The following is a 12,875-nucleotide window of genomic DNA, read 5'->3' on the forward strand; positions in this document are numbered from 1 at the left end:
GGTAGGTTACGGTGTCACATTTGCAATTCTATCCTACGAAAGTGGTTTAGAAGATCATTACAGTTTTTTACGATCGCTAAACCACAGTGGGCACAACTGGAACGACAAGTGCAAAACTCTAACAACAGTATGCAGAGCAGCGGTTCATTCGGACCAAACTGTAGCTCGTTTTTCATTGCTTAAACACAAATTTCAAAACTCTACACACCTATCTCATGGCTTAACCACAGCCTGCACAACACTGTGGATTTCCAGCACTTTTTTCAAATGCTAACACACTGCTGCCACAACTGTAGACCACACATTCAAAACAGAATGAATGCCTTTCAAACACTGCGGATTGCAATTTCAACTGAAACACTAAGATGTCTTGTTTTAGACTTGTTAGTGAACATACACTCAACAAAAATATAAACGCAACACTTTTGTTTTTGCTCCCATTTTTCATGAGATGGACTTAAAGATCTAAAATTCATTCCAGATACACAATATTACCATTTCTCTCAAACATTGTTCACAAATCTGTCTAAATGTGTGATAGTGAGCACTTCTGCTTTGCTGAGATAATCCATCCCACCTCACAGGTGTGCCACATCAAGATGCTGATCTGACATCATGATTAGTGCACAGGTGTGCCTTAGACTGTCCACAATAAAAGGCCACTCTGAAATGTGCATTTTTTTGCTTTATTGGGGGTCTGGGGACTCAGAACCAGTCAGTATCTGGTGTGACCACCATTTGCCTCATGCAGTGCAACACTTCTTCTTCGCATAGAGTTTATCAGATTGTCAATTGTGGCCTGTGGAATGTTGGTCCACTCCTCTTCAATGGCTGTGCGAAGTTGCTGGATATTAGTGGGAAGTGGTGCACGCTGTCGTATACGCCGGTCAAGCACATCCCAAACATGCTCAATGGGTGACATGTCCGGTGAGTATGCTTGTTTCAGCAGCTGTCTCAGTGGCTGGTCTCAGACGATCTTGGAGGTGAACCTGCTGGATGTGGAGGTCCTGGGCTGGTTTGGTTACACGTGGTCTGCGGTTGTGAGGCCGGTTGGATGTACTGCCATATTCTCTAAAACGCCTTTGGAGACGGCTTATGGTGGAGAAATTAACATTCAATGCACAAGCAACAGATCTGGTTGACATTCCTGCTGTCAGCATGCCAATTGCACACTCCCTCAATGCTTGTGGCATCTGTGGCATTTTGCTGTGAGACAAAACTGCACATTTCAGGGTGGCCTTTTATTGTGGACAGTCTAAGGCACACCTATGCACTAATCATGATGTCAGATCAGCATCTTGATGTGGCACACCTGTGAGGTGGGATGGATTATCTCAGCAAAGCAGAAGTGCTCACGATCACACATTTAGACAGATTTGTGAACAATGTTTGAGAGAAATGGTAATATTGTGTATCTGGAATGAATTTTAGATCTTTAAGTCCATCTCATGAAAAATGGGAGCAAAAACAAAAGTGTTGCGTTTATATTTTTGTTGAGTGTATATACAGTATAAAGGGAAAGCTCAAAGATATTTTTTTTTTGGGAAATGGACCAAGGAAGACAGGTTGTTGGAGGGAGAAGAGTGGCAGTGAGAGTGTGGATGTGTTGAGGAAGACCTAGAAGACATAGAGCTGTAATGTCTGATGAAATACAGTAAGGGCAACACTGATAGACCCTGTTGAGAATCATGGTCTCGCATTGAGAGAGGCAGGGTTGAGAGTGCAACCCAATCTGCAAAAATCTAAAGTTGCATCTGTAATACGAATTTTCCAGCAAACAAACAGCTTAGAGTTGCATCCTTACAGTAAATGACAACATTACAGGAATTTATTTCTGTATTACAATTTTAGAATATTTACACAGATAAATACTACATTTGGAAATGTTTTCAATAAAATATACAAAATGTTTATCTATTGAAGCAAACTTCTGATTTTCATTTCTTTTAGTTTTCCTAAAAAAAACTGGTATGTTATAAATAAACAATTTCATGTGAAAGAATTTCACCCTTTCATCAAAGAAAATATTATGTAATTTGCGTGAAATAACTCAAATTATTCAAACTGTAAAGATTAAAAGTTTGTAATTTGTGTATTGGGGTTTGATGCTAGTGTTTGTACTCTGAGCATATTCTGAGTGACAGTGTGTGTGTTATCTCAATGAGGCTGGTTTTTGCTGCACTGAACCTGTTTTGCAGGTGAAGTGAACTGTTCAGCTCCAATGACTGTTGGTAGTGCAGACTGTAGTTAGAGTTTTGCAGATAACAATTCCATGAACATGAATCCTAAGAGATGTAACCCACAGAGAGATGGAGGAAGGGGAAGGAGGGCATGGGGGTGGGGAGGTCGCGTGCATTTACATACACTGAGTGAGAGAGGGAGAGAGAAAGAGAGAATTACCAACCATCTGATCACACAGGGCATTCAGGGAAAGACTATTGTTAGAGTGATCGCTAATGAGACGTTTGCCTGTAGGTGCACCTGTGTGTGTGTGTGTGTGTGTGTGTGTATGTGTGTGTGTGTGTGTGTGTGAGTGTGCGTGTGTGTGTGTGTGTGTGTGTGTGTGTGTGTGCGTGTGTGTGTGTGTGTGTGTGTGTGCGTGCGTGTGTGTGTGTGTGTGTGTGGTAATTACTGACTGGGAGCGAATGAGTGGAGGAGGTCTTCAGTGCGGCTGGAGGACACATGGCAAGGAAGAGGAGGATTGTCCTGATGACAAGAGAGAGAGAGAGTTAATGTGTGTGTGCAGGGAGGGGGGCACTCAGGAAGTAAGTTATATTAAAGCCCTGAACAAGATCCGGCAAATCCCCCCTTGGCTTTTCTACTGCCAATGCACAATCCCCAAAGTGTTTAGCGCTACATGATGTTGGTGTTGCTAATGATGACAAACAATACACAATAGCTACTATGTGTGAAACAAAGCCGGGTGAATCCAGTCAAAGCAACAGGTTTATAAGGTGCTTCATCATTTCTTGAGTCAAATCGGACTTGCAATTGGAATAAGATGAAACTTTAATGATGAGTTTGCGACGCCACAATCCCTAAGGTCGATGGAAGATCTAAAGGCTTGGATAGGGACCAGGGGACCCGTAACCTTTGCAATGATATTAATATGGGAGATGTGTGTCACATTCTGTTTGATTATGAAGAATTTAAGCATGTTGAGGAAAAAGGAAAAAGAGGACTTTTGCAAAGTAAACAATCCATCTTGCTGAAGAAACCCTTTTACTGCGTCACTGCATTTCGTTAGATGATATTGTTTTGCCATTATTATAATCTATGTATTTTCAGACTGTTTTTATACCATGCAACTTGGTGAGTCAATAAAAAAAATCGGAATCGGAAATGTGTGGGAGCGGTATTCAGCATGAGTGGATGCATGAGCGCAGGATATGGAAAATAAATATAACATGACAGTGTGGTGGGAAAATCAAGCAAACAGTGATAATGTTGTATAGCATCAGGTTTATTTTCAATCAATATAGCAAGAATCTCCGCGGAGAGGTCACTGGTTCCAACACACGTGGGTATGTTACAAGGAGTGATAACCTTTCCTTAAATCGTCACATATTTAAGGAACATTTACTCCCCAGGGGGGGAGGCGTCTAACCGTATTTGAGGAATCTACACTTCAGTTTACACTAAAACACATTCAATATATACATATATCATTGCACTAAGGTCTATACAAGTTTATAGCAAATGTTTCCTATTGCATTAATAAGTATTCCAACATTTGAGTCCAGAGATACATCATATGCAAAATCTGCTACCACAACAGTGAACCCAAGATGTGAAATATTTACTGAGGCCTATGATGCCAACATGAACAACCGCTTACACACCTGAAATTTAAGAAACGTAAATAGATGAATGAAAACACTCTGACACACACACAGAGGAGGTTTGTCACTGTCAGTCCAGCTGGTGTATGTGGTTTAGGGGAGGAGGGGGGGGGGGGGGGCTATAACATTACTTTCAATCAGCTCTGTCATAGGTGCGATCATCAGACAGGTGTGTGCCAGGCCTCCCTTCCACCCTCCTCCCCTCACTCTCTCTCTCTCTCTCTCTCACACACACACACACACACACACACACACACACACACACACACACACACACACACACACACACACACACACACACACACACACACACACACACACACTCACACCCCTCCCCCAATTCGGTCGGCCTCCTTCACCTGATGGCCTGGGTGCTGAGCCTGAGGAGTGTGTGTGTGTGTGTGTGTGTGTGTGTGTGTGTGTGTGTGTGTGTGTGTGTGTGTGTGTGTGTGTGTGTGTGTGTGTGTGTGTGTGTGTGTGTGTGTGTGTGTGTCTTGGTTGGTACAATGAAGAGAGAGGGTCTGTCAGTGGCCACCTGTTTGCCAGCTGTCAGGGTCCCATTTCAGGGTCGCCTTTCTGTGCACGCAACAGCAGCTACCTCTATCTATCTATCTATCTATCTATCTATCTATCTATCTATCTATCTATCTATCTATCTATCTATCTATCTATCTATCTATCTATCTATCTATCTATCTATCTATCTATCTATCTATCTATCTATCTATCTATCTATCTATCTATCTATCTATCTATCTATCTATCTATCTATCTATCTATCTATCTATCTATCTATCTATCTATCTATCTATCTATCTATCTATCTATCTATCTATCTGTCTGTCTGTCTGTCTGTCTGTCTGTCTGTCTGTCTGTCTGTCTGTCTGTCTGTCTGTCTGTCTGTCTGTCTGTCTGTCTGTCTGTCTGTCTGTCTGTCTGACTTCTTTATGCTTCAATCTGTTCATTCACTGTAAATATCTGTCATTGACATGCACAACCCAAGTTTAATTTACAGCCATCCATTTAAGTTGAGATGAGGCGAGGATGAGTACAAGGAAGGAGTGTGTGTGTGTGTGTGTGTGTGGTACCTAAGTGTGTCTCGTTTGATGCTGATCAATGGCTCGTAGATACCATCCTCTTCATGTCACATTACCATCTCTATAGGGGCCGTGATGGGGAACCGGGGACGTGCTGCAAGGAGGGGGGAGGCGGGGGGGGGGGGGGGTTGTAAAAAAAAAGAATGAGTGATGGAAAGTGGGTGGCACGATATGGCCAGGAGGAGGAAGAGGAGGTGGTGACAGGATTGGGGGGTGGACTGGTGAAGGTGTGTGTGTGTGTGTGTGTGTGTGTGTGTGTGTGTGTGTGTGTGTGTGTGTGTGTGTGTGTGTGTGTGCGTGTGTGTGTGTGTGTGCGTTAGCGTGTGTGTGTGCGTGTGTGCGTGTGTGTGTGTGAGGAAGGTGAGTCCAGGGAGGAGAGATAATTTCCGACAAGGAGTGTGCAGGGGATGGGGTGGCAGGGCAGTGTATGGGGGGATGGGGTTGGGGGGTGGGGTGGTGGGGGGTCTAATGGCTTTGGGTGCTGCCTGCCTCTATTAAGCAAAGCGCCCACTACACCGCAGAATAAAGACCAGGGCTTCTCTCTGGATGTCGGCAGGGTCATTGATTCATCACCACTTGCTGCTCTGCCAGATTTCACACAGGAAAAAGGGGAGGGGGACGAAGAATATAATACAATTAGGCCTACGCATAGTGTTTCATGTGAAATCTATGGCACTTTTTTTTATTGTTACTTAAAGCTGCTATAAGAGTTGTTTTTACATAACAATGTGTTAATATGACAGGGCAAAAACAATGCGATAATGTGAAAAGGTGTCGCTAAAACTCACAGAGAATTGTCAAAGACTCTTGCTTTGTGGTATCATTTTTCTGGGTTGCTGTTTTGTGTGTTTTTATGTTAATGGTTTTGGTTGAGTCTCTCAGCTCTCATTGCGTTGCTTTTGCCCACATCAAGTAAACGATGGACTGCGCACTCCCCCCTTTACAGCATACATACACAGTTAGCGACAAGGTGGCTAATTTAGTGGAGTGTTTGGCAGCTAAGGAGACAGATATTACAGTAACCTCATGAGATGGTAGCTATGAGCAGTGCTAAAATGGAAAATATTGGAATAACATTATCTAGACGGCCAAAAACACTACTGCAAATGAATGTTTGAATCACTATTCTAATATCTGCTAGATGTTCAAATCCGCTATGCTCACACATGTGACTTGTCATGTTACCTTAAAAAAATGATAAGTCAACATTGCTTGTTTTTTTTACAGTCTCAAAGAAAGCATCACACAAATCAATTTTAGGTGATCATCTTTTTTGTTCGGATACTGTTTGATGCTATACTCAGCCCGTTTATTTCAAGCCATAATGGTTCAACCTGTAGAGAATGTTTCATTCAAAATTAACGATCAAGAAACTTTGTTATCTCATAAACCCTCAGCTAGAAAGCAAATGAGTTCAATTTCTTAACTGTCAAACTGTTACAGTTTTTCTCAGTCGCTTTGGTGCTTTTCTCACATCACTATTAACATTTGCACAGCAGTTAGTGCATTTCTCAAAACAATTAGTGCAAACTGCAAAACCTAGTGGATAACCTGCAAAAGTATGTCACTTGCTCAAAATGGATAGTTTATTCCTCAAAAGCAAGTATTCATGTCAATGAAACTGCCAGTGTCATCAAAATGAGAAGTCTTGACACCATCGTTTATGAACAAGATAGTCAAATGGCTTTGTCATGTTTTCATTATGACAGTTTATTCTCTCAGTGTTTTCCAATGCAAAAAAACAAGGTCAGAACTCGGTGACACTACCTGAAAATGCTCAAGACAGCACTATACACTACTTGTACAGCCATTTGAAAACTACAGTAAAGTTACACATTGCTGTAGTTAGGGGAGTAAGTGAGTACAAGACACTGAATACGTATGTTTCACATTTTTACTGTATATGCTCTTTGCAATTCTACAGCATTGTGCAAAAGAAAAATTCACTTCAGTCACTTATTTAGAACTAACATAAAAAAACACCCTTTTAGTAGAGCTGTGCACAAATGTGAACAATATAACAGGACATATTGTAACTGAACATATATAGGTAAATCATTCTGGCACATCCAGACGTTCCTGTCTGTCTGGCCACATATTTTCATACATCACAACGGATATTATCCCTTGCAATGCAGCGAGGAAAGTCATTGGTTACAACTAATACTTCACACACCTCCTCGTGAGTGAAAGCTGAAGTCCACCAGAGAGCAATTGTTCAATTTAGGAGACATTCCCAGGAAAAAATGATAAAGAAAGGTATAAAATTTGCTTGACAGAATTTGATAACTAGTTCAACAATTGTGTATGTAATGACTCAAGCAATGAAATGAAGACTATTAGTTTTATTGGGAATGACTATTCAGCATCCATTAGTATAGTTCATTTTGACTGACATGACATAAGCAAATGACAATGTTATAAAACAGCAGAGAATTGTATGAAAGCAACTGATACATGTCCAAAAGCATTTGCAATTTGTTCAGAGGACGGAGAAATTGCTACTATAATGTGCTCAAATGACTAAATGTTGCGGAGGTTGAACTAATAGTTATGAGAATTTTCATTCTGATCTGAGAAAAGCACCAAAGCAACTGAGAAAGATTGTAATATTAAAAAAAAAAAAATTGTTTCTCTTTTTGATTAGTCACCTTGGTCAATAAAATACTGGCATTACAGGAACACACACACATACAACGCACGTGCGTGCACACACATGCACACACACACGCAAAGGCACATGCGCACACATACACACACACACACACACACACACACACACACGAAATACAAAGGTTTGACAAGAAAAAGGTCACTGCAAAAGTTGGACAGAAAGCGCCTCTATACCCTCAAATAACCTGATGACCAAAATGTCAAATAGTTTGACAATCAATAACAGTGGCTAGCCATAGCAAAGGTCTTCATCCCTCCCCCCATATCTCTGAGTGTGTTGGGGAAAACACTGCCTCATTTTTGCACACAGATGCACATGTTCTTTGTACTACTATCTGTTTTTTTATTAATACATTCTTAGTGTGTGACCTCTGACCTGTCTTTGAAAAAAAAAATTGAAATTACAATCAGCTCTAGCATGGAGTGAATACAATAAGGTCTACTGTTGTATTTTGCATGCAGATGAGTGTTGTCTGTGCTTGCACTCTCAGAGCTCCTCTCTAAACATAAGTACACACTTAGTTAGACTCAATTACAGACAAGACGTAATGAACGCCGGAGCGACTGCATGTGTGTGTGTGTGTGTGTGTGTGTGTGTGTAGGTAGGATGAAGAAAAACCCAGTGGTCCAACGCTCGCCAAGGGAGCAACAGTAAGAGTCCTGCACGCCAATAAACCCTCCTGCTTGAATTAATGACATTCAAATCCCAAAGAAACAACATGGCAGTGTGGCAGGAATTCAAGCTTCCAAACAGTTCAACAGTCATGTAGTACTCTGGTCTCCCTGTGGGCTTGGGTTGCCATCTAGTGGGCGTTCACAGAGCACAACACAACTCCTCTCTTCTTCCCACTTATTCATTCCTCCTGAGGTCATATTAGCAATGAAGAGGTAGATTGACTGACCCAATAATGCCAGCAGGATGTAGGATGGTCTGAGGGGGGACAATGAATCTAATCTACATCAAATTATCTTTGAATGAAGTGTGCATGGGAAGCACAATTGTGCATTACACAATGCGTACGCCCATTTATGGCTATAGTCTGGAAGAGAACATCCCGAAAGGGACACAGCTCCCTTCAAAATGAAGTCAGCTGTTGCATGAATATGAAGGCCAGCATTTATAGTTGTTGTTGTTTCAGTAGTTCACCCATTCAAATGTGTATGTGCAATTTTCACGATAGACCATTTTCTTTTAAAGATATATATTTTTTAGGTATTTTAAACTTTTTATCGACATTTGAGAGGAAAGAGCACAGAGTGGTAATGAGGAGGGAGACGGGTATGACATCCAGTAAAGATCCACGGTGCGTTGGATTTGAACCAGCGACCACTGGGACAAGAACTGAGTTAATATGTTATGCCTCTACCAAATACACCACAATACACCATTGTATGTAACATTCTCAATCAGAATTCTTTTTACTTTATATCACCAAGGCTAAAACTTAATTGTTTCGGTTGAGGCTCGACCTCACAACCTCTTGCAGGTTACTGAAGTACTGCTCGCTGACCATGTGCGTCACTGGAGCTCATCGTCATGCAATAATATATCTTTATAACCTCTGATTGTTGAATGCCTGCTGAATAGATATAACACTTCTGTGATTCATTCGCACTGGAAAAAACCATTGATTAACTTGACAAAATGTCCTTATTACTTATTACGTATCCAAATCTATGACTTGTACAATTTCAAATAGATCTCAAGTTACAGATTGCCTGATTTAATGCCAAATCATCCAACTACGTTAAATGATGATCTTGATATTTACCTGAAAGTATCACATGGAATTATCTGAGGTATTGAGTGCAAACCCGCCCAAAGCACTGCATTACATCAATAAGGCTTTTGTCATGTTAATCAATGGCTTTTCACCGCAACTGATTTGGTTTCATCAAAACCAAGAGCTCCAGTGGCGCAATCGGTCAGCGCGCGGTACTTATAAGACAGTATCCTGCAGAGTGATGCCGAGGTTGTGAGTTCGAGCCTCACCTGGAGCACTTGAGTTTTAGCTTGATGGTTGAGGTCATGAAGAACTGATCAACCCACACATTCCAAATCAATAGTGCATAGTAAGGTGCTAAATCATGATCTTGAAACTAGTCAGTTGGATGATTTGACACCGAAATTCCAACAGAAAAAGCTGCTAAGTTTGTATACAGGTTGACTTCTGTTCAGAGGTGCTTTGACTTTTCACATGGAAATCTTACACGGTACAGTAAGTTTTGGGGTATTGAGTGCAAACCTGCCCATAGCACTGAAAAAGCTCATCAATTCTGCTTTGGTCATTTGGTTTTCCAGTGATAATAGATAACCGTTCATCAGACCTTGCAACTTGTGTTGATGGTTGACGGGAATAGACACATCTTGTAAAACTACACCTAAATCAAGCTGAACCCTAACAAAAAATGAAAGGTGGTAATATGTTCCTCCTCCCTTTGATGATCAACTTCAAACTATAACACAAGATTCTATCTGGAATCATATTACAATAACTGATAAGTGACTTAAAATCACTTTTCGGTATTGAATGCAGACATTGCATGAGCCCCAGTGGCGCAATCGGTCAGCGCGCGGTACTTATAAGACAGTAACCTGCGGAGTGATGCCGAGGTTGTGAGTTCGAGCCTCACCTGGAGCACTGGAGTGTTATCTTGATTGTTGAAGAAATGATCAACCCACACATTCCAAATATATATCCACTAGTGCCCAACAAATAAACTGTTAAATCATGAACACAACACTAGTAATTTTGATGATTTCACACAACAATTGCAACAGAAAAGCTGCCAACTATGTTGATTTCTGTTCGAATGTATGATGACTTTCACTCACGTTGAATTCTTACACGGTACAGCAGGTTTTGGGCATTGAGTGCAAATCTCACATAGCACTGAACAAGCTCTTATCAATAATGCTAACTTATGTTAATCAATGGTTTTCCGGTGAGACTGAACCACTGAAGGACCTGCCATCAGACCTTCAACTGTGTGGCTTATTGAAGATAGTGAAAGTGAATGAAAGAGCTCCTGTGGCGCAATCGGTCAGCGCGCGGTACTTATAAGACAGTAACCTGCAGAGTGATGCCGAGGTTGTGAGTTCGAGCCTCACCTGGAGCACTGGATTTTTAGCTTGATGGTTGAGGTCAACAGTAACTAAATATAATAAACTGTTAAATCATGATCATAACACTAGTTAGCTGGATTATTTCAAAAAGGATATCCTACAGAAAAGCTGTTGAGTTTTGTTCTAAGGGCCAGGACACACCGGCCCGATAATCGGCCATCGGAGAGTCTGGAGTGGGCGGGGACACAAATCTGTTTGGTGTGTTTGGTGACGTCAGCTGTCGTAGATGTCGTCGGCCTTCTTTTCAGCCGATTGAATGGAGTCGGGCAGTCTTTCAGTCGGAGCAATTTGATTGGTGGGGGGCTAGCAAATCAGTGAAGCCCGGAAGTGAGGCGGGTAGCACAAACAGCTAACAACAGTATCGCATCTCTAGCCATTGTTTTAATGTGTCTGTTTGTTACGTTCAGCGAGTACTCACATGCATCAACCCTTCTTGACTGCTCGACACCATGCTCGACACTCTCTGCTAAAAATGGTGCTTTTTATGGTCCATAGATATAATACGTATTTATATCTATGTTTATGGTCTAGAGAGCCGTCCCATCATTTCCGGCTTCCGTGTTTTTTTGGGCCACAATACAGATTAGCGCCGCCTGCTGTTATGGAGACATTACGTCCCACGCAAGCGCAAGAGCATACGGAATGTCAGTAGTCGGCTTGGTGTGTTCTTGGCACTTTTTTGGCCACGACGGGCAAACTGGAATTGCCTGAATCGGCAGACTCCATTTTCGGGCGACGGTCGGTAGTCGGACCGGTGTGTCCTGGCCTTAAGGTGATTTTACTTTCACTCACATGATAATCTTACACAGTACAAGTAGTTTTAGGTATTGAGTGCAAACCTGCAAATAGCACTGAATACGCTCTAATCCATAATGTTTTTGTTATGTTAATCAATGGTTTTCCAGTGAGACTGAACAACTGAAGCATGGTTTGCTTCCATCTCAACTTAAACTGTGTGAATGTCGATAGTTAGCCTGCTATCGGTGTATGAATGTGTGTGTGAATGGTAACGTGGGAAAGGAAACAGGTCTCCCTTGTAAAAGAGTATTCGGTCTCAATGGGATTTACCTGTAGAAATAAAGGTTAAAAAAAAAAAACTGTGTGAAGTTATTGAAGTTATTGAAGAAGGTGATGTTATGTTTATCTGCTCCAGTGGCGCAATCGGTCAGCGCGCGGTACTTATAAGACAGTAACCTGCAGAGTGATGCCGAGGTTGTGAGTTCGAGCCTCACCTGGAGCACTGAAGTTTTAGCTTGATGGTTGAGGTCATGAAGAACTGATCAACCCACACATTCCAAATCAATGGTGCATAGTAAGGTGCTAAATCTTGAAACTAGTCAATTGGATGATTTGACACCAAAATTCCAACAGAAAAAATGATTAGTTTGTATATATGTTGAGTTCTGTTCGAAGGTACTTTGACTTTCCCTCACATGGAAATCTTACACGGTACAGTTAGTTTTGGGGTATTGAGTGCAAACCTGCCCATAGCACTGAAAAAGCTCATCAATTCTGCTTTGGTCAAGTGGTTTTCAAGAGTTAATACACTACCGTCCATCAGACATTCAACTGTGTGGTCTTATTGAAGATAGTTAAAGTGTACTGCAGAGCTCCAGTGGCGCAATCGGTCAGCGCGCGGTACTTATAAGACAGTAACCTGCAGAGTGATGCCGAGGTTGTGAGTTCGAGCCTCACCTGGAGCACTGCAGTTTTAGCTTGATGGTTGAGGTCATGAAGAACTGATCAACCCACACATTCCAAATCAATGGTGCATAGTAAGGTGCTAAATCATGATCTTGAAAATAGTCAGTTGGATGATTTGACACTGAAATTCCAACAGAAAAAGCTGCTAAGTGTGTATATATGTTGAGTTCTGTTCAAAGGTGTTTTGACTTTCACTCATATGAAAATCTTACACGGTACAGTAAGTTTTGGGGTATTGAGTGCAAACCTGCCCATAGCACACAAAACACACTCTAGACAATGAAAGCACACACTGATCACACAATCTAAAGCAGTCAACATGAATGGGTAAACCCTGCAATATCATGCCATTCTGCATTTGCGCAGCAGCTGGATTCAGTAAAGGATGTGTTTGTCCTTGTCAAGAGTGACACTAACTTCTGTCAATATTCA

This window comes from Ammodytes marinus (genome assembly GCF_949987685.1).
Source record: "Ammodytes marinus genome assembly, chromosome: 20".
Lineage (NCBI taxonomy): Eukaryota > Metazoa > Chordata > Actinopteri > Uranoscopiformes > Ammodytidae > Ammodytes > Ammodytes marinus.